This window comes from Lolium perenne, chromosome 4 (genome assembly GCF_019359855.2).
Source record: "Lolium perenne isolate Kyuss_39 chromosome 4, Kyuss_2.0, whole genome shotgun sequence".
In the NCBI taxonomy this organism is placed as follows: domain Eukaryota; kingdom Viridiplantae; phylum Streptophyta; class Magnoliopsida; order Poales; family Poaceae; genus Lolium; species Lolium perenne.
Window position 1 is genome coordinate 145,272,314 of NC_067247.2, and position 23,763 is coordinate 145,296,076.

The 23,763-nt window shown below is 47.4% G+C and overlaps 1 pseudogene; it reads right to left on the reverse strand.

Annotated features, from left to right (window-relative positions):
* Positions 1-11,700: 11,700 nt before the first annotated feature.
* Positions 11,701-13,437, reverse strand: LOC127294140 (receptor-like kinase TMK3; annotated as a pseudogene).
* Between the last annotated feature and the right edge of the window lie 10,326 nt (positions 13,438-23,763).

The window sequence follows — 23,763 nt, forward strand, 5'->3', positions numbered from 1 at the left end:
TTGAGAACACTTCTCCCTAAATTAGTTTTCTTTCTCAAAAACCCTATTGTTTTTCCTTCTCTAGTTTTCATCACAAAACTGCTTCTAGTTTTATGAAATCTTTTCAAGATATTTCTTCAAAGAAAATGGGTGTTGTTTTCCATCCCATTTCTACCAAGTACTGATTTCTAAAACATTATTTTCTATCTTGCCTTCTTTTTAATAAAAGGCTTGTTTATGGTACTTATACCATTCCTTGTTTTCCTCTTGCTTATTTTACATTTGAGAAAAACTCTACTTTACTTGAGAATGTAAGTAGAATATTTTGAACTCCTATGTTCCAACTGGTTTTATCTCAACACTTTCAAATTCCATTCCACTTGAGTTCATTCCCAATTGTCCCTAGACAATTGAGGTGTTTCAAATACTTTTCAAATAAGTTCTTTTTCAAATGGCAACTCTTGCACATCTTATGCACATCTCTGATCTACCACATTGTATCCCCTCCATCCTCCAATTCTTGATCAAATGGATGATCATTTGATACTTCCTAATGGACTCCCTTCTCCTTTCAACTAAACCCTTGACTCAGGGAGTATTTCAACCCACTCCCAATTGACCTCTTATTTGAAGAGCAACTTATATTTCATAATACCTATCTCACTTCTCTATTCTTTTCCATCACCACGTTGACCTCATGAATTGATGATTTATGTCAATATATTCATCCTTGTGGGTATATGGATACTTCACTCACCATCTCTCTTAAACTTTATCTACCATTGCCCAAACCACTATCACCACCATTATCTCTTGGCCCAATTGATAATTTGATCAAGTGCTTTATTCCTCAACATTGGCACCAATGTTTATTATCATCTCTCTCTCTTTTCATTCTTACTTCACTGAAAACAACACCACCCCATCTACCTTGGTATGCTCATGCATTGTTGCATGTGGTCGATCCCAATCTTTTCAATTTTGAATTCAAATGAGAACTTTTATTCATCAACTATACCTTGGGAACTATCTTCATCATAAGTTGGTCTCAACCAAAGTGGGGAGATTATTCTCATGGCACATGTCGCCTTCATACTCCTTTTTATCTATATGTACATACTCCTATTTTTATCATCATCAAAGTCACTCATTGACCTTATCTTCTCAACATCATGTCTTGGTCTATACACATGGATGTTGTGCACCTCTCTTATTGTTCACTTGTGTTTTGGCAAAAATGGAGCCAGCCATTGTGTTGGCATGACTATTTCGGCCAGCCATTGTGCTTCTCACTTTCTTCCTCCACAAGCCTTGCCTTCCACCTAACCCAATCAATAAATGGGTAGCCACCTTCCTTGGCCAATCAAAAAAGGAGGCAGCTACCCCTCTCCCTCTATATAAGGAGCTTGGCCGGCCACCTCCACTCCCCTTTGCTCATTTCTTTCACACTCCACTCCTTCCTCCACTCACACCCACTCCCTCCCCTCCTTCTCCCATGAGCTGCTGCTCCTTCTAGCTACCATGGCCGGCCATGGCCATGGAAATCATCCAAGATGCAGCTCCCATCCTCCCTCAAGCTCATCCTCACCATGAGAGCATCCCTCTCACTCCCTTCTCCCCTAACCTTTGATGAATCCAGCCCTCTTTCTCTTTTTCCCCTCTCACAAGATTGGATCTTGATGCAGGTGCATGTTGGTCTAAGCATGGAGAAGGTTGAGCAATCCTCAGATCTGAAGCTCTTGAACTAAGTTCGTCCAAAACCTTGCAGTAATTTCTGTAATCTTGCTGTTTCAGATTCTGGTACGAACTTGTAAAATCCGCCAAAACTCGTGTGCAGATCCAAATCGAGTGATTCAAAGTTCCACAGATAGGTATTGAAAAGGTCTACAACTTGGCGTTTGTCTCATCCTCAAATTCGTTACGGATTGTCCTAGGTAAATAAATTTCTGTAAACATGCAGAATCACTGTTTGTTAGCTTTGTTCCGTTTTACAAAACCTTTTTGAGGAAACTCAACTGTGGGGAAAGTCCTCTTGAGTACCTTCATTTTGGCGTTCGTTTCACTTCGAATGACCTCCTGAAACTGAAATGGTTCACAGATCAAGATCTGGTCAGATCTGGCTTTGTCGAATTAAACCAGAAGCTTGAAAACAAATTTTTGAGTGAAACCAATTGGGTAGGAACCACCTATTCAATACCTTTCAGATGCAGCTGACCTCATATTTTTATAATTTATGTACGATTTTTGGTGAATTAAACTTGTTCTCTGTGTTCTGCAGACATGGTTGTTAGCTTTTAAATCACCAAAAATCCATCTGTAGTCGAAATTGATTGATTCCAATTTGGTAGTACTACTGGATGTTTTCTTAATCATCTCAAACAAGTTTCAAACTTTTATCTGTTATGAAAATCCTGAGATAAAACAAATGGTAAAGACATGCAGTAAACTTGTCAATCCATTTGTGAGAGTTTCAGAAACATCTTGAACCCAAATCCAATTGTGTATGCATCTCTGTTTAAATATCTTTCAAATGCCAGTGGTCTCATATTTTTAGGATTTTTCTACGATTTATGGCTTACAGATCTTGTTTTCTGTACAGTCAGATTCAAAGAAATTCCTAAAATTGTAGTTTTAATATTTTTGGGTGATTCCAATTGGGTTAGTCTTGTATTAGTACTGGATATCTAGGAAAAATATTACTAGTCTCTGTTCATGCATATTTGTTACTGTTAGTAGTGTATATGTGTGACATGCATTGTTGGATCAAAACTTTTTGGTTTACTTAAAACCCTTGTCCAACTCTTTTTCTTAGAATTGGACAACCTTTGTTTTATGCTTGCAAAACAAAACCTCTACAACCTAACATTAGCCCTTTTGTTTTTCTTAAGTTTTCAAATGATGTGGAATATGGTTTGCTTCCTATTTCGGATGTAGTGTTATGTGAACGAATTAAGTTAGGAAAACTGTTTTCTACTTTTTCCAAAAATGTTTGAAAATGTATTGTGAATGTGTTTGATGCCAAACTAATGCTCTTGTCCTCTTTATGATGTTATCTACCAGGGGATGTTTGGTTTATACCATGGTGATAACCAAGAGAGACAATTGCTAAGTTGTGATGCACTCATATCTCTACTTGGTAAATAAATGGGGTTTTCTAAATTAAAACTCTTAAAGTTGTTTTGTGGTATCCATAAGTCCTTTGTATAGTGGCCCTTATTTGATTGGTTAACTTATGATTGTTGCACATTTGTTTTGTTGGTACAATGTGATTGATTGTGTTCCTTCTATATTTTCCGGCGATAGATGCGAACAATTCCGGAGAAGAAGAAGAAGTGGAATCGGACGAGGATTTTATTTATGAATGTTGGGATTCTTATATTGATGGAGTTGAAGAAGTACGGGGACAAATAAGCCAAGGCAAGCCATCTTTTGATCTCTGATTTGGTGTCTAGTTGGATGTCATTTGTTGATGTTCAAAGCACCTTGATTCTATGTGTGTTTTTCTCCTTAATATTGTCATCTATATTTGATTGCTAGTGGAGTACTCCCTAGTGGTGATACTCCACTATTGTCTTTGTGATTATGGGATGCATGGTATCATGGCCGTGCTATTCCACTTGGTTATCTTGTATGCTCAACTTGAGCATGTTCCATCTCAAGATAGTAACTTACACCACACCCACCACTTTTGTAGCTTAGAGGTATCAATGTCATGATCTTGGTGTAATTCCCAACTTGAGAGGAGTATGCCGTGTACCCTATTGGAGAGTTGGTTGGATAGTGATTCTTCAGTATCCAAATTGTATAGATGGAACCACAAATCTGAAAGTCTGTTTCCTGTTATGTTGTCATCATACATGCTTACCTTAAGCAAGTATGATCCTCTTTATGCCACCCGCACATCCCCTCAGGGGCGTGATGACCTTCATCTTGGCCATGGTGATGTTTTAGTTCCATTCATGAAACTATAGGATGGGAACCCCTCAAGGCTTACTTTGTTGTAAATGTTTGTGAAAACCTTGGGTAAGTTAACTTGACCCAAGTGTATGTTTTGGAAAGACAAGGTCTTTGGACAAGGATGTTGGAGGAATATGGTTGGTTGTTGGCAAGTAAAGGAAGTGTGGGTAAAATGTTTTCAAAAAGGAGCACTGCGTATAAGTGTACGCCAGCCCAACTTTTATCGCGCAACCACTCTACCCCAACGTGGGCACGGGGCTTAGCCCTAGTTTGTTGAAGCTGGCATGAGACACCTTCACAACTCTCTAGGAGGGTCACGATGACCTCTGACACCGGGTTGCGCTCTGGAGGAGGCAATACACTGTCTTAACTGATAGCCGGACGATTACTGAGGGTCTTCTGTCATGGCGCCGGAGATACGCTCAAAAGGAGGTATGCTGCCGGGGTGCCGGGAAGGGGTAAGCCCGCAGGGAAGGACTCATGTCAGTGGAGATAAGCGAAAGGTTATGTTCGGGTATCCGTCGTGGCATACGATGCTATGCGGGGATGATGCCCACACGATAGGTATCCGGATAGTTGTGGGGAAAGTGTGCAAACTCTGCAGAGTCAAATCTATTCGAATAGCCGCATCCGCGGTCATGGACGGGTTGCAAAGGCCTACCTTAACCTGGGCTTGAGTTTTGTTTTGATAAATGCTTTGCAAAGGAAGTGTTGTGTTGGATGTACCGGAAGGGTAAGGAAAAAGGGCGTGTGTCGACCATATGGAGATGGTCGTGGGAAAACTAAGACCAAGTGGGGAACTCTTTCCTAGTGTTTCATGTAGAGGAACTCTTCTTCAATAAAGATATAGATATGTCATAGCTATCTTTTGAAGTATCTTCTTCAATAAAGATATCGAGATGTCACAGGACTTCCCTAGCGTCCTCATCAATTGAGATGGTGCTATGCTACCTTTCCTCCGATAAGGATAGTCAGATGTCCTTGAAAACACCATAGTGTCCGCATCACTTGGGATGCCGGCATGCTATATCCACAAGAGAAACTGATTCTCTTTCACATGCTATATCCACAAGAGAAACTTATTCTCTTTCACATGCTATATCCACAAGAGAAACTGATTCTCTTTCACATGCTATATCCACAAGAGAAACTATTTCTCTTCCACATGCTATTTCCACTTGAGAAATTAGCTCTTCCCTCTTGTCATCTTAGATTAGCACTTGTTATCTTGCACTCTTGCAAAATACCTTTCTTGATGGTTTGCGAGTACAATTCCAATGTACTCACGGCTTTGTCCCTGGCTATTTACTTGGCCAGACTTGAAGGAACCCGACGGATGAAGAAGGAGTTGACGATGTCTATGCGAACTAGGAACGTCTTCCCAGTCAGTTGCCTGTAGGGTTATGGCAGATCACTGTAGGGATTCGTTGCATAGAAAACAAAAATTTTCCTACCGCGAGAACGCAATCCAAGCCAAGATGCAAACTAGAAGACGGGAGCAACGAGGGGATGATCGAGACTCACCCTTGAAGATTTCCAAAGCCTATAAGAGTAGGCTCTTATTGCTGCGGTAGATGATCACTTGCCGCTTGCAAAAGCGCGTAGAAGATCTTGATCACGGTGCCACGATCGGGCAACACCTCCGTACTCGGTCACACGTTCGGTGTTGATGACGACATCCTTCTCCCCGTTCCAGCGGGCAGCAGAAGTAGTAGATCCTCCTCGGAATCCCGGCAGCACGACGGCGTGGTGGCGGTGGTGGTGGAGAACTCCGGCAGGGCTTCGCCTATGCGCTGCGGGAGTTTGTATGTGGAGGAGGGGAGGCTAGGGTTTGGGGAGAGGGGGCTATGGGCGCCGGCCTCAAGGGGGCAGGGGTGGTGCGGCCAAGCCATGGGCTGCCCCTCCCTCTCCTCCTCATTATATAGGTGGAACCCCAAGGGTTTGCCCAAAGTCTTCGAATAAGACCCCAACAGAAAAACTGCCTTATGGACGAAACCTAGAGGGACAGGGACTCTCCCCTTCCCCCTTTTCTTGGCCGGCCAAGGAGGTGGAGTCCACCATGGACTCCACCCTCCCACTTGGTTGGCTGGTTAGGGTTTGTGGAGTCCCTCCGGGACTCCTCCTTCCATAGTGATTTATTTCCGGATAATTCTAGAAACCACCTTCCATAAATTCACCGGATCATTTCCAAACTTGGAAAGTGACTTCCTATATATGAATCTTATTCTACGGACCATTCCTGAACTCCTCGTGATGTCCTAGATCCCATCCGAGACTCCGAACAATACTTCGAACTCCATTCCATATTCCATATCTACTTAAACGACATCAAACCTTAAGTGTGTCACCCTACGGTTCGTGAACTATGTAGACATGGTTGAGACTTCTCTCCGACCAATAACCAATAGCGGGATCTGGAGATCCATAATGGCTCCCACATATTCAACGATGACTTTAGTGATCGAATGAACCATTCACATACGATACCAATTCCCTTTGTCACGCGATATTTTACTTGTCCGAGGTTTGATCATCGGTATCACTCTATACCTTGTTCAACCTCGTCTCCTGACAAGTACTCTTTACTCGTACCGTGGTATGTGGTCTCTTATGAACTTATTCATATGCTTGCAAGACATTAGACGACATTCCACCGAGAGGGCCCAGAGTATATCTATCCGTCATCGGGATGGACAAATCCCACTGTTGATCCATATGCCTCAACTCATACTTTCCGGATACTTAATCCCACCTTTATAACCACCCATTTACGCAGTGGCGTTTGGTGTAATCAAAGTACCTTTCCGGTATAAGTGATTTACATGATCTCATGGTCATAAGGACTAGGTAACTATGTATCGAAAGCTTATAGCAAATAACTTAATGACGTGATCTTATGCTACGCTTAATTGGGTGTGTCCATTACATCATTCATACAATGATATAACCCTGTTATTAATAACATCCAATGTTCATGATTATGAAACTAATCATCCATTAATCAACAAGCTAGTTAAGAGGCATACTAGGGACTCTTTGTTGTTCACATAACACACATGTATCAATGTTTCGGTTAATACAACTATAGCATGGTATGTAAACATTATTATAAACACAAAGATATATTATAATAACCATTTTATTATTGCCTCTTGGGCATATCTCCAACAATCACTTGGGTACTGCGCTGCTGAAGTGATGATGCTACTCTGATGTTTAGTTAGGCCCTTCGAGGCTATTATGTAAGGATTGGTCAGGTGACCATGTTGTAATTTTCTTATTCCGCTTTGTAATGGATGGTGTAATTTGATATCAGTTCGGTTATGTGTTCACGGCGCACTGATCATGGGATCGTGAACTGTATACATAACAGGGATTTTGGACAGCTAGTCCGGGGTCCCCACAATTACCTCATGGGTAATCGATGCGAGATATATTCAGATCACAAAAGCCTGAAGTATATTTTCACCCAGAAGGAGCTGAATATGAGATAGCGCAGATGGATAGAATTGATCAAGGATTATGATATGGAGATTCACTACCATCCAGGCAAGGCCAATGTGGTAGCCGATGCCCTGAGTAGTCTGCCGTGTCAGTTGAATTCCATGATCGCCATAGAACAGCCTAGTTTGTATCACGAGTTTGAGCAGTTTAGACTAGAGCTAGTGAGCGAAGGATTCTTAGCAAGCATTGAGCTCCAGCCCACTTTGATGAGTCAAATCAAGGAAGCCCAGAAGGGAAATGCCAGCATTGACGGAATCAAGAGTCAGATAGCTGCAGGAAAAGCACCGGGATTCACCGTAGATGAAGAAGGAGTTTTTTGGTACAACGGACGCTTATTTGTGCCGTCAGATTCAGAGTTGAAGCAAGTCATTCTGAAGGAAGCTCATGATACCCTGTACTCTATTCACCCCGGAGGAACCAAGATGTACCAAGACCTGAAGGAACAATTTTGGTGGCATGGAATGAAGCGGGAGATAGGAAGCTACATCGCCAAGTGTGATATCTGTCAACGAGTCAAGGCAGAACATCAGTGACCCGCAGGACTGTTGCAGCCATTACAGATTCCTGAATGGAAGTGGGATTCTGTAGGGATGGACTTTATCACAGGTTTGCCAAAATCAAGTAGAGGAAATGACTCCATTTGGGTAGTGGTCGATAGATTAACCAAGGTCGCCCATTTCATCCCCGTCAAGACCACATACCAAGGCCCAAAGCTAGCTGAGTTATACATCTCCAGAATAGTCAGCACGGAACCCCGAAGTCTATAGTGTCAGATAGAGGATCTCAATTCACCTCAAGATTCTGGCAGAAAGTGCATGAAGGATTAGGAACCCGGCTGAATTTCAGCACAACTTATCACCCGCAGACTGACGGACAGAACGAGAGAGAGTCAACCAGATACTTGAAGATATGTTGAGAGCCTGTGTGCTAGAGTATGGATCCAAATGGGAAGACTGCCTACCTTACGCAGAATTCTCGTACAGCAATAGCTATCAAGCCAGCTTACAAATGGCCCCCTTTGAAGCCCTGTACGGAAGAAAGTGCCGTACCCCTCTGAATTGGTCGGAGGTAGGAGATAGTCAAGTCTTCGGCCCAGATATTCTCCGCGAAGCCGAAGAGAAGGTGCACAAGATCCGTGAATACCTCAAGACCGCCCAGTCAAGACAGAAGAGCTACGCCGACAAGAGACGCCGAGAGATGACCTTCGACATCGGAGATTTGGTGTATCTCAAAGTCTCACCCCTCAAAGGAATGCAGAGATTTCAACTCGGAGAAAAGCTCGCCCCCAGATATGTCGGACCCTTCAAAGTTCTGAGTCGCCGAGGAGAAGTTTCTTATCAGCTTGAACTACCGGAAGAAATGTCTGCGGTGCACAATGTGTTTCACATCTCACTACTTCGGAAGTGCTTAGAAGTGCCGGAGAAGACGGAAGTGTTCAAGAACATCAACCACAGAGCTGTTGATATCAACAAGGACCTAACCTACCGCGAGGTGCCTATTCGCATCCTTGAAGAAGCTTTAAGGACCACCCGCACCAGGAGTATCAAGTTCCTGAAGATTCAATGGAGCAACCACACCGAAGAAGAAGCCACTTGGGAGCGCGAAGAAGATATGAAGAAGGAATACCCAGATCTCTTTAGTACATAGTTTTCTTTAAGTACTCGAGACGAGATCTTTTGTAAGGGGGAAGGGTTTGTAACATCCCAAAAATTCAATAAAGAAAGAAAGAGAGTTTCCAAAAATGCAAATTTGAGAACCAACAAAAACTTTTTCAATACACAAGTACTATGCATATAACCCACCTTTTAATTATGTTAATGTGCCTTTTGCCATGATGATTGCTTGTGTGATTGCCATTGTACTAAAACCCTAACCAATGATCTCTTGATCACCCAATTGGATGGAAAAAGAAAAGAGAAATGAAAATAGAAAAATCAAATCAACACTCACATATGGCTTATGCCATTTTTGCAAATTCTTAACCTAGACCATTTTGGCTTGCACCATTGGTTGGAAATGGTTACTAAACACTTATAAACACTTTTGGAATCAAAGAAACTCAAATCAAAATGAAAACAAATTGAATTTCTAACTCACATGCAATATGTTCAAATTTGACAATCTTAGCCTGATGCCATCTTTGAGCCCCTGGTTTGGAAGTTTCTCAAACTAAAGTTTGCCAACTCTTTGCACCTCATCCAAGACAACATCAAGGTGAACAACTTTGCCCAAAAAAACCCCTGCAAATTCTTTCTCAAATTCAAATGGTGATCAAGCAAACTTGGAACCATAATGCAAAATGAAGATCATAGGCATTTTGGGATTTTGCATTTCAACACCATTTTGACCACCACCACCTCCATTCTACTTCAATTAATATATGATTACAATCCACCAAAAATCTTTCCAAAATTCAAAAATAATTTTCTTGCGGCCATATCATCAAACACCTTGCAGGCAGGATCAAATCTTGAGCCCATACTGATTTTCAGCTTGGACCAAGTCCAACCCTGGCCACCTCTGCTGCTCTGGAACCTCACCACACCTCTCAGCACCAGTACCAGCCACTGCAAGCACTGGACCTTGGTCACCATGACCAAAACCAGGACATGCCCGTGCTCACCATGCGCCACCATGCCACCCTTCTCTCTGGTCACCTCAGCCCTGCACCACCTTGTCTTTCAGCTTCCTCTCAACCTACTGATCGTGCCAGACACGAGCCTCGACGAATTCGTGCATCGCATTGACCAGAACGAGCCACGCCCAGACGTGCCCAGTGACGCGTACGCGCACGCCAGAGCTGGCACGGCGAACGCCACGGGCACGCCAGGACATGACGTCGCCCGACGCTCCACGCCACCACTTGCCCTCGCCGCTCGTCAGCACCTGCGCCAAGCCACTAGGAGACGCCCAGACACGACCGTTGGACCGCGGGAGCGCTGTGGCCGTCGTCACCGTCGACGAGACCCGCCACTGCCCTGCAAGCTCCCGTCAAGCTCACGAACGTGCCAGTGCCTCATTTTCCCCGCAATCAAGCTTCGCTGTCATCGCCAGGACGTCGCCTGCCCGCGTGCATCATCGCCAGTGCCTCTGCGCCGCTGTAGCGCTGACGCCATGAATGACTTCATCTCAGACCCGCGGCACTGCCTCGCCGCTATAAAAGGAGCCCTCCTCTCTTCGAATTCGCCACACCACCACTCCTCCCTCTCACCACTGATCCTTCCTAGCCTCTCCCTCCTCCACATTAGACACTCCCTCGCCGGAATTTGAAGATCGGTGCCCGCCGGAGTCCAGCAAAGGGGAGGAGCCGTTGCAGTGCACCCCAGGCGCCGCCGCTGCTTCCATCTGCTTCCCCATCGTCGACAACCTCTCCGCCGCTCGTCGCCGGCCATCGCCGCGCCGCCGGTGAGTCTCCGACCCCCCACCTTCGCCGCGCCAGTGGCCATCTCTCATCGGAGACGACGACGCTCGTCGTCCGTCCGATCCGCGTCTAATCCAACGGCGAGGAGAGGAGTGTACCGCTTCGCCTGTTAAGTCCCGCTGACGCGTGGACCCCACGCTGTCAGGCGGCCTGCTGCGCTGCTGGGTCGGCCCATTTTCCTCTCCCTCTGCGTAGCCCGTTAATTCTCCCGCCAGCCCGTTTCGTTTGAATTTTGATTTTCAGTTCAAATTAATTTGCAAACTGATGCCTTATTCAAAATTAAATAGGGACCAATCTACTTGGCCAAATTTCACAAATTTTATATTGTTGGAAGAGAGTGGATTTGGTCTTAGGGGGTACGTGCGCACCCGGTTATCACCGTTGGATTTCCTCGAGCACCGTTGGATGTTGCCCATCTCACCTTGTCCACTAACGGTGACTAAACGGTTGCATTGAACTTTTCATCCTGCTACAGAATGCATGCGCGTGGGACCCGCTTCATGGAGAGAATAAAAAAGGCAGATGCTCTTACCTCTTGTCGCTATATGTGTGTCATCGGAACTTTTTGCCATCGATTTCTCTCTCCAATTCCTATGGGCCCGCGCGACCTAACAGCTAGCAATGATGTGTACGTAGTACTACTTCGTCCCCTTCGTTTCACTAAATAGAACGAGATTCGCCCCATAAGATAGCTTCATGGTCAGAAAATGTATGAAAATTTATTGATTCCCCTGGTAATTATTAGCCGGCAAATAATAATCTCTAAAAAAAGTACTCCTATCAACAGTCTTATAATCCGTAGTTGATCCATGTGGCACGACACCTAACAGTGAGTAAAGCTACAAATTTCAAGTTACCACCAACTCTGTGAACTACCATGTCTGAAGTATCAAACAATCTCTCGCAAAAAAATAGGAGTACCAAAAATCAATGCATGTACTGTGTCAAGGGTGATTAGACACGGTTGAATTAATGAACTATTGTAATTAATTCAGGGCAACGCTCCAGCAGCAGTTCAGAAACTAGAACTAAAAAATCACAGAGCAAAAGAAACCAAATTATTCCCCACTCCACGCCATCGTCTACTCCAGTAGCAGCCTCTCGTTCCCTTCGATGGAGTAGCCGAGTATCGACACTAGGTTGCGGTGCCGGACCTTGGTGAGGATGGTGATCTCCGCCTGGAACTCGTCGAGGGCCTTGTTGCTGATGACGGAGGACTCCATCCTCTTGACAGCAATCATGGTGCCATCGTGCAGCACCCCTTTGTACACAACGCCAAACCCGTCGCGGCCGAGCACGTTGTCCTGGGCGAAGTTCTTGGTGGCGCTGCGGAGGTACTGCACGGCGATGACGAAGTTTCGCGCCTCGATCATGTGGATGTCGCTGTCGCGGCTGCTGGTCGCGCTGGATGTGCCGCCGAAGCTGTCGTTGCTGGCCATGACGATCTTGACCAGGTTGTCCGGTTCGGAGCCGTCGCGGGGTGGACAACAACGGAGGACGCCTGCGGCTGGACGGAACCTTTGTTGCTCTTCTTGCGGAAGAGAAGCACGGCGTGCTAGGAGGCATAGGCGACCGATGGGCAGGCGCCGGCCCGTTGAAGCTGGGATTGCCGTCGACATTGACACTGACATCGTGGCTGAAGGCAGGGAGCGGCCCTGTGAGGTCGTTGGTGGAGAGATCGAGCTTCCCGAGGGACTTGAGGCCGGCGAGGCTGTCCGGGACTCCGGGACACTGCCGGTGAGGTTGTTGTCATTGAGCCTGACATCGGAGAGCGCGAAGAGGTTCCCGAGGCTGGCGCTAACGCTGACGTTGAGGCCGTACCTGGGGAGGTTGAGCAGGGTGACCTTCCCCTGGTAGCAGGAGACGCAAAGCCAGTCCTTGCAGCGGTCGTTCCCGGCCCAGGACTCAGCGAGCCGCTGCGGGAGGCCGACGCCGGCGAGGAAGGAGGGCAGCGCGGTGACCTCGGGCACGCACGCCACGCCGCAGAAGCCGTTGTGGGAGAAGCTGCCGTTGGCGCCGCGGGCGTGCAGCGCGGGGGCCGGGCCGACGAGGCTGTTGTCATCGAGCCGGAGGTCACGGAGCAACGGCAGGGAGGTGAGGGCGGGCGGCACGAGGCAGATCTCCTCGAGGTCGGTGAGGCCGGTGAAGAAGTCGGCCAGGATGGCGGTGAAGTCGTTGTCGTTGAGGTAGGCGTGGCGGAGCGCGGACATGCCGGAGAAGGAGGGGAGGGGGCCCGACGGCGCCCGCCTCCTCCCTCGACGCATGCCTGGCGGCGGCCGCCTCCTGCCAAGATGCGTGCCTGATGGCGCCCACCTCCTCCCTCGACGCGTGCCCGGTGGTGGCCGCCTCCTGCCACGACATGTACCCGACAGCGGCCGTCTCCTGCCCCGACGGGTGCCGGCAGCGGCCTTCTCGAACCTCACGGTGCGGTGCTTTCCATGGCGGTATTGGAAGGGAAGGAGTGGTTGAGAGCGATGGGATAAGGCGCATTTTTTTCTCTACTATGCTGCTTTGCATCATGACATGACTAATCATTGCATACCTGACCAGATGCCCTCGAGGCCAGCGGGAGTGGAGCTCGTGGCAGCCAACAGTGTTAACGGATTAATGGATGGCGTTAGACACGTGTTGAGCAGCTAGGGGGTGCTCATGTACCCCCCTGATCACCGGGCTTCATTCGATTGTTGGAAAGCTGAGCAAATTATCTACACAACTACACTGGTCTCAACCCTAGATTTTGTGTAGAATTAAAGTGACAAAATAAACAAGGCAGGGCCTTTTGTAACTTCAAACAATTGTTAAAAATCAACCAATAATGTTTTTAAGTTGATTCCAACTCTCAAAAATCAGATTTCATATTGTCTATAAGAATATGCAAAAACATCACATAGTTGTTTGTATGATCTTGGCCTAGTCTAAAAAAATGGCTCTATGGCTATTTCTAGTCCATTTTAAATGGTGCCAAATTATTTATTAAATAGTATGGGAGTGTTGCTCTCATTTAAATCTTGTCACAAACAATTCAAAATGAGATAGAGACCATGGTCTATTAAACCTCATGTGAAATTGTTTGATGATTTAAATCATTGCTAGGTGGTATTAAATTGCATGAGGTGCTCTATCTCTCATTTAAATCATTTTCCTAAATGATGAATATGAAGAGGTTGACTTTGGTCAACCTAGGTTATATATTAGTTATTAAGAAAATTAAATCTTAATAAGATAATGAGAGGAAATTATTTCTCGAAGGAATTACAAGAAACACCTCGAGTAGTATTTATAATGAGAGGAAATTATTTTTCTTAAATAAGAAAACAAAGTCCACCAACCTAATATTAAGGTGTGATGCTAGCTTAAGTTGTGTGACTCATGTGTGTGCTTAGTCTAGTACTTAAGTTTGGTATGATGATTGTATACCTCGTATTCGATTTTAGACGCTAGTACCGAGGAGTATCAAGAGGAGGAGGAGGTCAACTTCCAAGGAGAAGAAGACCACTTTGACCAATTCCCCAACCAAGGCAAGCTAATACTCTTGCAAAGTGCAAAGCTAACCATGAGCAAGGCCTCACCCATTTTTTTTTTCTTTATGCTTAATGCTCCTACCCCAAGTTTTTACCTTACAAGCTTTATTGAAATTGTTTTACCAAAGTTACTTTTTGATTCATGATTCACTTGGTTAGTAGTGGTTTGGTACAAGAGCATCAAAGTTAGCCTAGAAGCAAAGCAAACTACTTAGCACCCCTCATACCTAGTTGCTAGAGCTAAATTAAAAATGACTACTCTAGATGGGAACATGTGTTTTTGAAATGATGATGAAAACCTTGGAATGATAAGTCATTTCCATTGAAAGATTTTGAAGGTGAATATGACATTGAATTTGACTTGGTGAACTGATAAAAACTGATGATTGAGTTGGATGCGATACCATTCCAATTTCTGAGTACCCCCACAATACCTGATTATGGGTAAGGCTTAGCTGGAAATTTATGTGTCTTAGTATGGGTTCCCTCTAAACAAGCGTCATAGAGGTTATGCCGAGGCTGCCTCCGTTGAAAGTGAAATGACGTGAAATGAGCTGAATGTACGACCCAAGCCCTGTGTAGTTTCCGGGATAACAGTTGGCTATCACCGGGACGCCAAGCTCATGGGGAGAGGTGCCTATACTAGGGTGTGTAAGTGAAAGGTTAACGGTTGATGATCCGTGTACTGAGTTACGATTATTCAAGGTTGTCCTTGACGGATGTAATCAAATGTTGTGGCACAAGTGTGCAACCTCTGCAGAGTGTAAACCTATTCGAATAGCCGCGTCCGCGGTCATGGACAGTTGGAAAGGCCATACTGTTTCCGTCATCAGAAATTTATATCTTTTATAACATGTGAATTGAACTTGAAAGGTGACTTTGAATTTGAATCACAACAGAGTTGTGGGAATGACACTAATGTTCCCACTTGAGTTAGTTAGCATATGAGGTGGCTTTATTAAAAATGTTTATGAACTAAAATTGGCTTTATGCAAACAACCCTAGAGCTTAGAACACTCTCAGTAGCAATGTTAGTACTTACACTAGTATTAGTTTGCGAGTATTTGAAAGTACTCACGGCTTTGTCCCTGGCTATTCAAATGGCCAGACTATGAAGCTGAACAACAATATGAAGATGACGACCAGCGGGACGTATACAACAACTAGGAGCTTCTAACGTTGCCTGTGGAATAGATAGTCCACTACTACTTGTTAGCGTCCGAAACCCACCGGCGAGCTACGGCTGGCAACACGAAGAGCCGGGAACAACCTTAGGGCTGCGGCTGGCCCTGGTCCCTCCGAGCGACGGCCCGCAAAGCTCCTGGTACGCACGTCCCGATGCTGGTGCAAGGGCGTGCCATCTGATCTATACCTGATCAGGAAGGTGATGGATTTGCTTCGCTTAGTTTCCTGCATGGCATACACGTAAACATTAAAAACGAGCCTCGATCGGCTCTCAGGTTGTCCCGTGAATCGGCTCAAGGAGCCGATCCACCCATGACTCGTAAAGGGTTTACGATAGCATGGTGGTCCTGCTTGATCAACATGTAGCTAAAACGATCTACAATGATTTAGGGTTTTCACCGCATAATCGGAACATCCTACTCGTGATTGAGCCTAGCAGCCACGCACGGTGACAGTAAACCAACCCTAGATAAGGCCTAAAAACCAACATGAAGTTGATCCCCGGAACATCTTATCTAGGGCTAGCAAACTACACCCTACGTGCCACCGGATCCTTCAACCCGTTTGCAAGGCCTAACTATGCAGATATTAAACTAATCCTTGAAGAACAAGAAGCAATCATAACGGATCGGATCTACTAAATAATGATCAAGCAAGGTGCCGCCCTTACACCTAAGAAAGGTGTAAGGACGGCTAGACGTCTAAGGGTTGCATGGACGAAAGCATGTAGCACGGCAAAACAATGCTAACCCTAACACATCTATGATAACTACGTTGCTCGCCATCAACAAGGCTTCAGCACGAGCAACGCTTGGATAACGAATAAACGTATACTGCCTAGATCGCAAGATGCGATCTAGGCAGCATGATGCTTACCCGGAAGAAACCCTCGAAACAAGGGGTCGGCGATGCGCCAAGATTGGTTTGTGATGAACGTGATTGTTGTCTTTCTTGATAACCCTAGATACATATTTATAGTCCGTAGACTTTCTAACGTGGGAATAATCCCAACCGTGCACGAGCCAAACTCTAACTGACCGACACGTATCCTACTATATTTACAGATACAAGGGCAAACTGCCCAATCTTCGTGTATAAGGCCGGTTCACGTATTTCTTCTATGTATATTCTTCAAGCCCAATCCTGATCGCGGCCCACCTCTGACTCGGTCAAATTCTGGTGATAACACATGCCCCCCTGGTTTTGGAATTGATAATTTCAAAATCACTCTGCTCTTTCTTCGTCGGGTCATATCGTGGCAGAGCAGAACCGTCGCAGTATTCTTCATCATGATGCCTTGCCTTCTCAACTTCTCTGCAAGATTTGATAGCTTTAGCATCACCTCCTCGGAAACTGTAATGGCATTAAACTTCCATTATGTTCTCCCTTATTTAACCGTGCCGAACGATTCGCCTCTTCATCCCCCTCCTCTGTTCTAGCTATCGGCACCAAAAAACCCTCTTCTCCTGTAGCAATGTCTTCTTCTTCCCCCGTCTCCTCCGGCCTCTCTTTCCAATCTTCTTCCCCGAGTGAGCCGATGTCAGAGCCAGAGTGGGACTTCGACTTCGTGCCAGATGGCCCGCCAGAAGCCCTCGTCGGATCAGATGGCGACCTGCCCCTGACTGATGGGGAGGGCGACCTCCAGTTCCTCATTGAAGGGGAGCTGGAGAGCGAGAGCGAGGACGACCTCCACTCCTGGGGGAACCCCACTTCCTCCGACAAGGAGGAGGAAGACGAGGAAGAAGAGGAGGAACAGGAAGAAGAGGAGGAAGACGACTCCTCCTCCACTGGGTACCCGCCGGCGAAGCGCTTCCGCGCTTGGGCGGACAGCGAAGATGATGATGATGACGAGGAGGAAGAAGCTCCGGCCGAGGGCTGGGGTAGCAGCGACGAGGAACTCTCCGGAAGCAGCGCCGACGGCAGCTACAATGCCGACGACGAGGCCAGCGAGGATTAGTAGTGTAGGATTAGTAGTTCCTGAGCAATCGGCTCCTCTTTTGTTCCTCCTTTCTTGAGAAATCGGCTCTTCATTGTAAGAATCCCCTTTTATTAATGAAGAAGTGTTCCCAACCAATTTTTTGCCGATAGTCAAAGTCAAACAAACCCCCAAAAAAGAGCCGATGGCATCGCATCGGCCTCTACCAATAAACGCGAGCAAGGCCAACCCAGTTGCCCCTCCAAACGGTAACCTGCGACCTCCGTCTGAGAAAGCAAACTCAGATCCCCAAATCGCCGCCCGAGCAGTTCCAACTCACGGCCACCCGCATCTCAGATCTCGACCGCGCCGCCCCAGCTCCACAGCGCATCCAATGGCGGAATCATCAAACACCAACGCCATGGTCTCCGGTCTGAAGGTAATCCTTAATTGCCTCTCGTCATTCGAATCAACGTTAGGATTAATAGCGAACACCTGAATTAATGTTCTGTTCCGTTATTAATTTTAGGTTTCAGACATCCTACTGCCACATCCTTCTCTCGCCAATTCTATGTGTCTCGGTCCCCGTTCTTCCGAGAGTCCCGCTCTCTTAATTTCATGCGAGGCTAACAGAATCCCCTTCGTGAACCAGAACTTAGATCTGTCTTCCTGGGCCGACTGCCTGCGAGCCTGGCCTAATCCTCCTGAGGGTTGGGTGGCATGGTACAATAGAGTATCCAAAACCCACTATGCCACCTGGGAAGCCATAGGGATAGCCGATGCCTTGTCACTATCATTGTCTCCCCTTGAAAAGAATGAAAATATTCTGAAAACCATCGGCTACTTCTGGTCTGATGCACTGAACTGCTTCATGTTTGACCATGGCCCTATGACACCAACTCTGCTGGATGTGGCCATGATCACAGGCCTAGACATTGCATCCCCAAGCCCCTCTGCATTTAAGCTGCCGAAAGTTCCTTTCACCCTTTCCTCTAAAAAAGAGTGTACCAGCTGGGGTGCCTACCTCAATCGTTATATGAAAACCAAAGGCCCTGTGACAGAGAGAGAACACACAGCCTTCCTGAACTTCTGGTTGGAGCACTTCATATTCTGTGGCCCATCACTCGCCCCAACCAAGAATTACCTTTCCCTAGCCTATGAACTTGCCAAAGGCACCCAACTTGGCCTCGGCAAACTGTTTCTTGGAGAGGTCTATCGATCTCTTCAACTGATGTCTGTCAAACTGTTCTCTCAAAAGACAGTTAAAACTGGAGGCCCCTGGTGGTTTATTCAGTTATGGGCTCAACTGTACTTTCAGAACCAGATCCCAGACTTCCCACCTTTGGCCACCTGCACCTTCCCGGATGCTAATGGAAAGGAGATCCGATGCACCAGCTATGGCCAAGCTTTGTATGGTCTCCCAGGCAGCAGGCTGATCCCTAAGGAAGCAGCAGGGTGGTTCAAGATTTTCTTCCAAGGCCTGGACAACCCCCTGTTCTTTCCTTATTCTGAATCGGAGAACTTTGAGAACCCAGTCTCCTTCCGATTGGATAACTTTGCCGATGACGCTAGCACCCGGCATTTGTACTCTATCATGATTCGTCCTTGCTTTCTCCCAGTTGGCATGAGTACCTCAAACCGGATCATCAAGCCTGGTTATGAGTCTTACCAACCGGTAGTAGTAGCCCGACAGCTTGGTCTCGGGCAGGTGCCTCCACACTTCTTCCTGCACCACCTGACGGCAAGCAGAGCTGAACTGCCTGACATCCTCACTGGCCAAAGGTGCTATACCTTCTTTGATGCTCTGACCGTTCCAATCCCTCACAACCTCCGTTTCACCTTCTCTACCGATGGTTTCGAGACTTGGTGGCCCATGTGGAAGACCCATGCCTTCAGAAGAGCTCTAGGACCGCTGCTGAGACAACTTGATGCCGAGTATGACGTTCCTGCAGACCAGGTACCATTACTTATAAATTTCTTGCAATGGCTTATGGTAATTGTCGGTAACCTGACTCTATCTCTTGGCAGCAACAAGATGGCCCAGAGCCCACGCAAGCCGATGGCTCCCCCTTCGAATTCCTTCCTCCGGCCCCGGTGGTTCTCTTCTGCCAGAGCTCGCCACCCCTGAAGAAAGTCATAATGCAGAGTCAGCCGATTTCACCGAAATCGGCTCCCAAGAGTAAAGCATCTTCGGGGCCAGTTGCCCCCCGAGCCTCAACTCAGGCGAGGACGGCAGTGAGGAAAGTGGCTGCCAGAAAGACCCTGAAGCGCAAAGCTCCTGCCCAAGAAAGCTTGCACGTAAGTTGACTTGTGCCTTGACCATATTTATCTGCCATCCCAGTCTTTTGTAACATGCTTGTACTTCTTTATACAGACTTCCACCGAAGAGAACTCCAGCGGGGAAGCAGAGTCCAGCCAGAGGGATTCGAGCTCGGGCAATTCCGAGAGGTCTACCACACAGAGCCAGACGGGCTCGCCAGCGCCGGCTTCTAAGAAAAGGTCGACTCCCGAGCCTACTGCTCCCCAGGCTCCAACCAAAACAAGGTCACGCGTGAAGCGCCGATGCGTCAAAAGGGCTCGCAAAGACCCCCAAGTTTCCTCGCCAAGCCAAGAGGTTTCCAATGTAATTACCTCACTGGTTCATATTTCATGCTGTCCCATTGCTACCTGGATCGGCTCACCATTTCTTTTGCAGATTAATGAGACCTCTAGTGACGACGTTGAAGAGGTACTGATGCCATCCACCACGCTAGACCTGGCAACCTCAACGCACGGGGCTGATCAAGTGGCTGACCTAGCCAAGCCCTCGGAAAAGCCGATCGTCACGACCTCGGCTGTTCCTCCCACCTTGGGAGAGGTACACTCCACTTCCTCGGCTCTATCCCTTTCCTTGCTGTATACTAATACTGTTCTTGTTTGTTGCGTCAGGGTTGTGACCTTTCAAGCTTGCTGACGTTTGACCCTGAATCCATCGAGCCAGCTACTTCCAAGGCAGGGGAAGAGCCAAGTCCTAACACAGTCCATGGTCCACTCCAGCGTCTCAAGGCTTTGCTCTCCTCCTCAGTTGAGACCCTGGTTGAGAATCCTGAAGAAGTCAAGGGCATCCTCGAAGATATCCAGCCCCATCTCCCTGTGACACTGCAAGTGAAGCTTTGGCCAGCTGTGACGCTGTCGGTCTTCAAGTCAAGGGTGCAGTCAGCTCGTCAAAGAATCAATCTTCGCCACGCCCAGCTTCCATTGAGGGCCGATATTGCAGACAAGTGTCAACGGCTCAACGAGAAAAAGGCTGCTTTAGATGCCAAAACTGACACTTCTGCCAATAATGCCGAGCTCGAGACCCTGCGTAAGGAACTGGAGAACCTTGAAGAGAGGGTCAGAGTGACCAAGCAGCTTATTCAGGACAAGGAAGCCCTTATTGCCCGCTCTCAAGAGAAAGCAAAGGGTCTGACAGCCGATCTGAAGACCGATCTGGCTGACATCCGTGCCCTGAGCAGTCAATTGGTGACGGGCAGAGACGAGGACGACGAGGCTGAGATCGCCGAGGTGGATCGTATCCGTGCTGACGCTCTTCACGCCCTCAACGCGTTTCTTCAGTAGAGCCTTTCTGTGTAAACTGTCAAATGTTTTGCTGAACTTGTGCCTCTAAAGTCGATGACTATGCATCGGCTTTTAGTCTGAAGTCGATGTCTTTGCATCGGCTGTACCTTCATTCGTGCATCTCCTCAAGTTTTCCCTATGACTTGCATGTACAGAAATGTACAGAAATTTTTTTTTACTGGCCGATTTTTTCTATCGGCCCCTCATATTTCACTGCCCATGTATCTCACATGTTCCTCTGACTGTGTGCCCCCCGAGCCGAATCTGTCAGGTTACTGCAGATATCGGCTCTGCAGTTATCCAAAGAACTAGCCCTGAACATCGGCTCTGCAGACATGACCAATGCCGATTTCTTTGAGCTCACAAGCCGATGTACGCCCATACCCTTGCTTTCCGTCACCTGTTAGATCGACGCTGAACACAGGCAAAACGTATGGCAAGGATAATATGGGTCGATTGCTTGAATCGGCCCCCATCTTGATTGCATTGCTCAAAAGAGGTTTACATGTCACTTGTGCCAGCCGATGTCTCATCATCGGCTTTCCTTTGTTTGGGGCGCCACTCCATCTTTTGTGGCCGACCCTCTTCGTCCAGGGTTCGTTGAATTTTCGCGGCCAGATCGGGCCGCGCCTTCCTTAGCGTGTGCAGGTATAACCTTTCGGCTTCCTCCACGCCACGCAGTCGCTGAACCCTACGCTTTTGGGAACGGCTAAATCCATCAGGGCACCACCTTGGCCGGTGGTACCTGTCCTCTTCTTCTTCGTAGTCATCTTCCAACTCCTCGAGGTCTTCTTCCCGAGAGGACTCAGTTCGCTTGTTCCTAGATGGGAGAGGCCCAAGACATTTGAACACTGACACGTCTGTTGCACCCTTCTTCTTCTATCTACATTCTGGGCAGTTACCGATTGTAGGCCATCGGCTCATTCCTGAATCCCAGCAGTGTTTGAAGAAAGGACAGTCCCAGTGCTTGTCCACATTGTCTTGTTCTCTTGACCTTTCCTTGGCACGGCGCTCGTATCTCTCCTCATCGCGATCACGCCGACGATGTCTCCTGGCATCCCTGCTAGCTAGACGATCCCTTTCATCGTCGCTGTTGTACCGCCGGTGTTGGTCGTACTGACTCACGTATTTGTTGAGGAGATGATCAGAGAGAGGTCGTTGATATCACACATTCTTCACTTCTCCCTCTGTGATGTAGCGCTTGCCATTGTGTCGGAGCCGATCGCGTGGAACGGCTTCCTCTTTATCCTTGCTACGAGAGCGGCTGCTCTCGCCTTTGTCCTTACCAGAGTGGTGCCCAGGCTCGACCATGTTGATGCTTAACGAGAAACCTGGCTGGCACCCTTTGGGGTAAGCGTACTCCACCGTGTTAACGGTGGGGAAGGGGTGTGTGTCGACTTTCATGGCGTACTGGTTGAAGATTAGACGTCCTTGTTCTATCGCCATTTGGATCTGCTGACGCCACACCCTGCAGTCGTTGGTGGTATGGCTGAACGTGTTATGCCATTTGCAATATGGCTTTCCGTTCAGCTCCTGTGCCGTGGGAAGTTTGAGGCCTTCGGGTAACTTTAGCTGCTTCTCCTTAAGTAAGAGGTCAAAAATTTGCTCAGTTTTAGTTACATCAAAATCAAACCCTCTGGGCGGACCTGGTGGCTTAACCCATTTGCAGGATACGGGGGTTGCCCCCCGAGTCCATTCAGCCACTGCTACCTCTTGATCTCCCGCAGACCCTTCATCTTCTTCTGTCTCAACCAGGACTACTGCACGCTTGAATTTGTCCTGGTACAACTCTGGGTGGCGCTGCTCATATAATGACAGTTTCTGAACCATGTGCGCCAGTGAAGGGTAGTCTGCTTGGGAAGCCATATCCTTGATCGGCGAGGCGAGACCCACCACCGCCAACTCGACTGCTTCTTTTTCAGTCAAACGAGCCGAATAACATCGGTTCCTCACGGCCCTGAAGCGCTGGATGTACTCTGACACTGTTTCTCCGCGCTTCTGACGTACTTGGGCTAGATCGGCAATGACAGCCTCGGAAGCTTCTGAGTGATACTGCATGTGGAATTGCTCTTCCAACTGCTTCCAAGTCCGGATCGAATCTGGTGGCAGTGATGTGTACCACCCAAAAGCCGATCCTGTGAGGGACTGTGCAAAGAACCTCACGCGTAGCGCATCTGCAGCTGAGATCGTGCCCAGCTGCGCCAAATATCGGCTTATATGCTCGATAGAGCTGGAGCCATCTGACCCACTAAACTTGGAGAATTCAGGGAGCCTATACTTGGGTGGTAGTGGGATCAAATCGTAGTCGTTGGGATACGGCTTGGAATAGCCGATTGCCCTCCTTTTCGGCACCATGCCGAATTGGTCTCTCAAGATCGTGCTGATCTGATCCGCGGTGCTAGCTGCAGGAGTGGAGCTCTGAAGATTCGCTGGCATGGCATATTTAGCTAGCCACGCTTGCTTCTCAAGATCTGAGCTAGCTGCAGGAGTTGAGCTCTGGACGTTCGTCGGAGTGGCGTACTTAGCTAGCCACGTTTGCTGATCCAGAAGCTCCTCCCGTTGTTCCGGAGGTCTCTGCTGTTGCAGTCTGGTTCGTGAGTGCCCAGTTACTGCTGTCCGGCACGTATGTGCACGTGTATCCGTGAGGGATCTCCTTAGGCGCCTCATACAAGAACTGGTAGTCG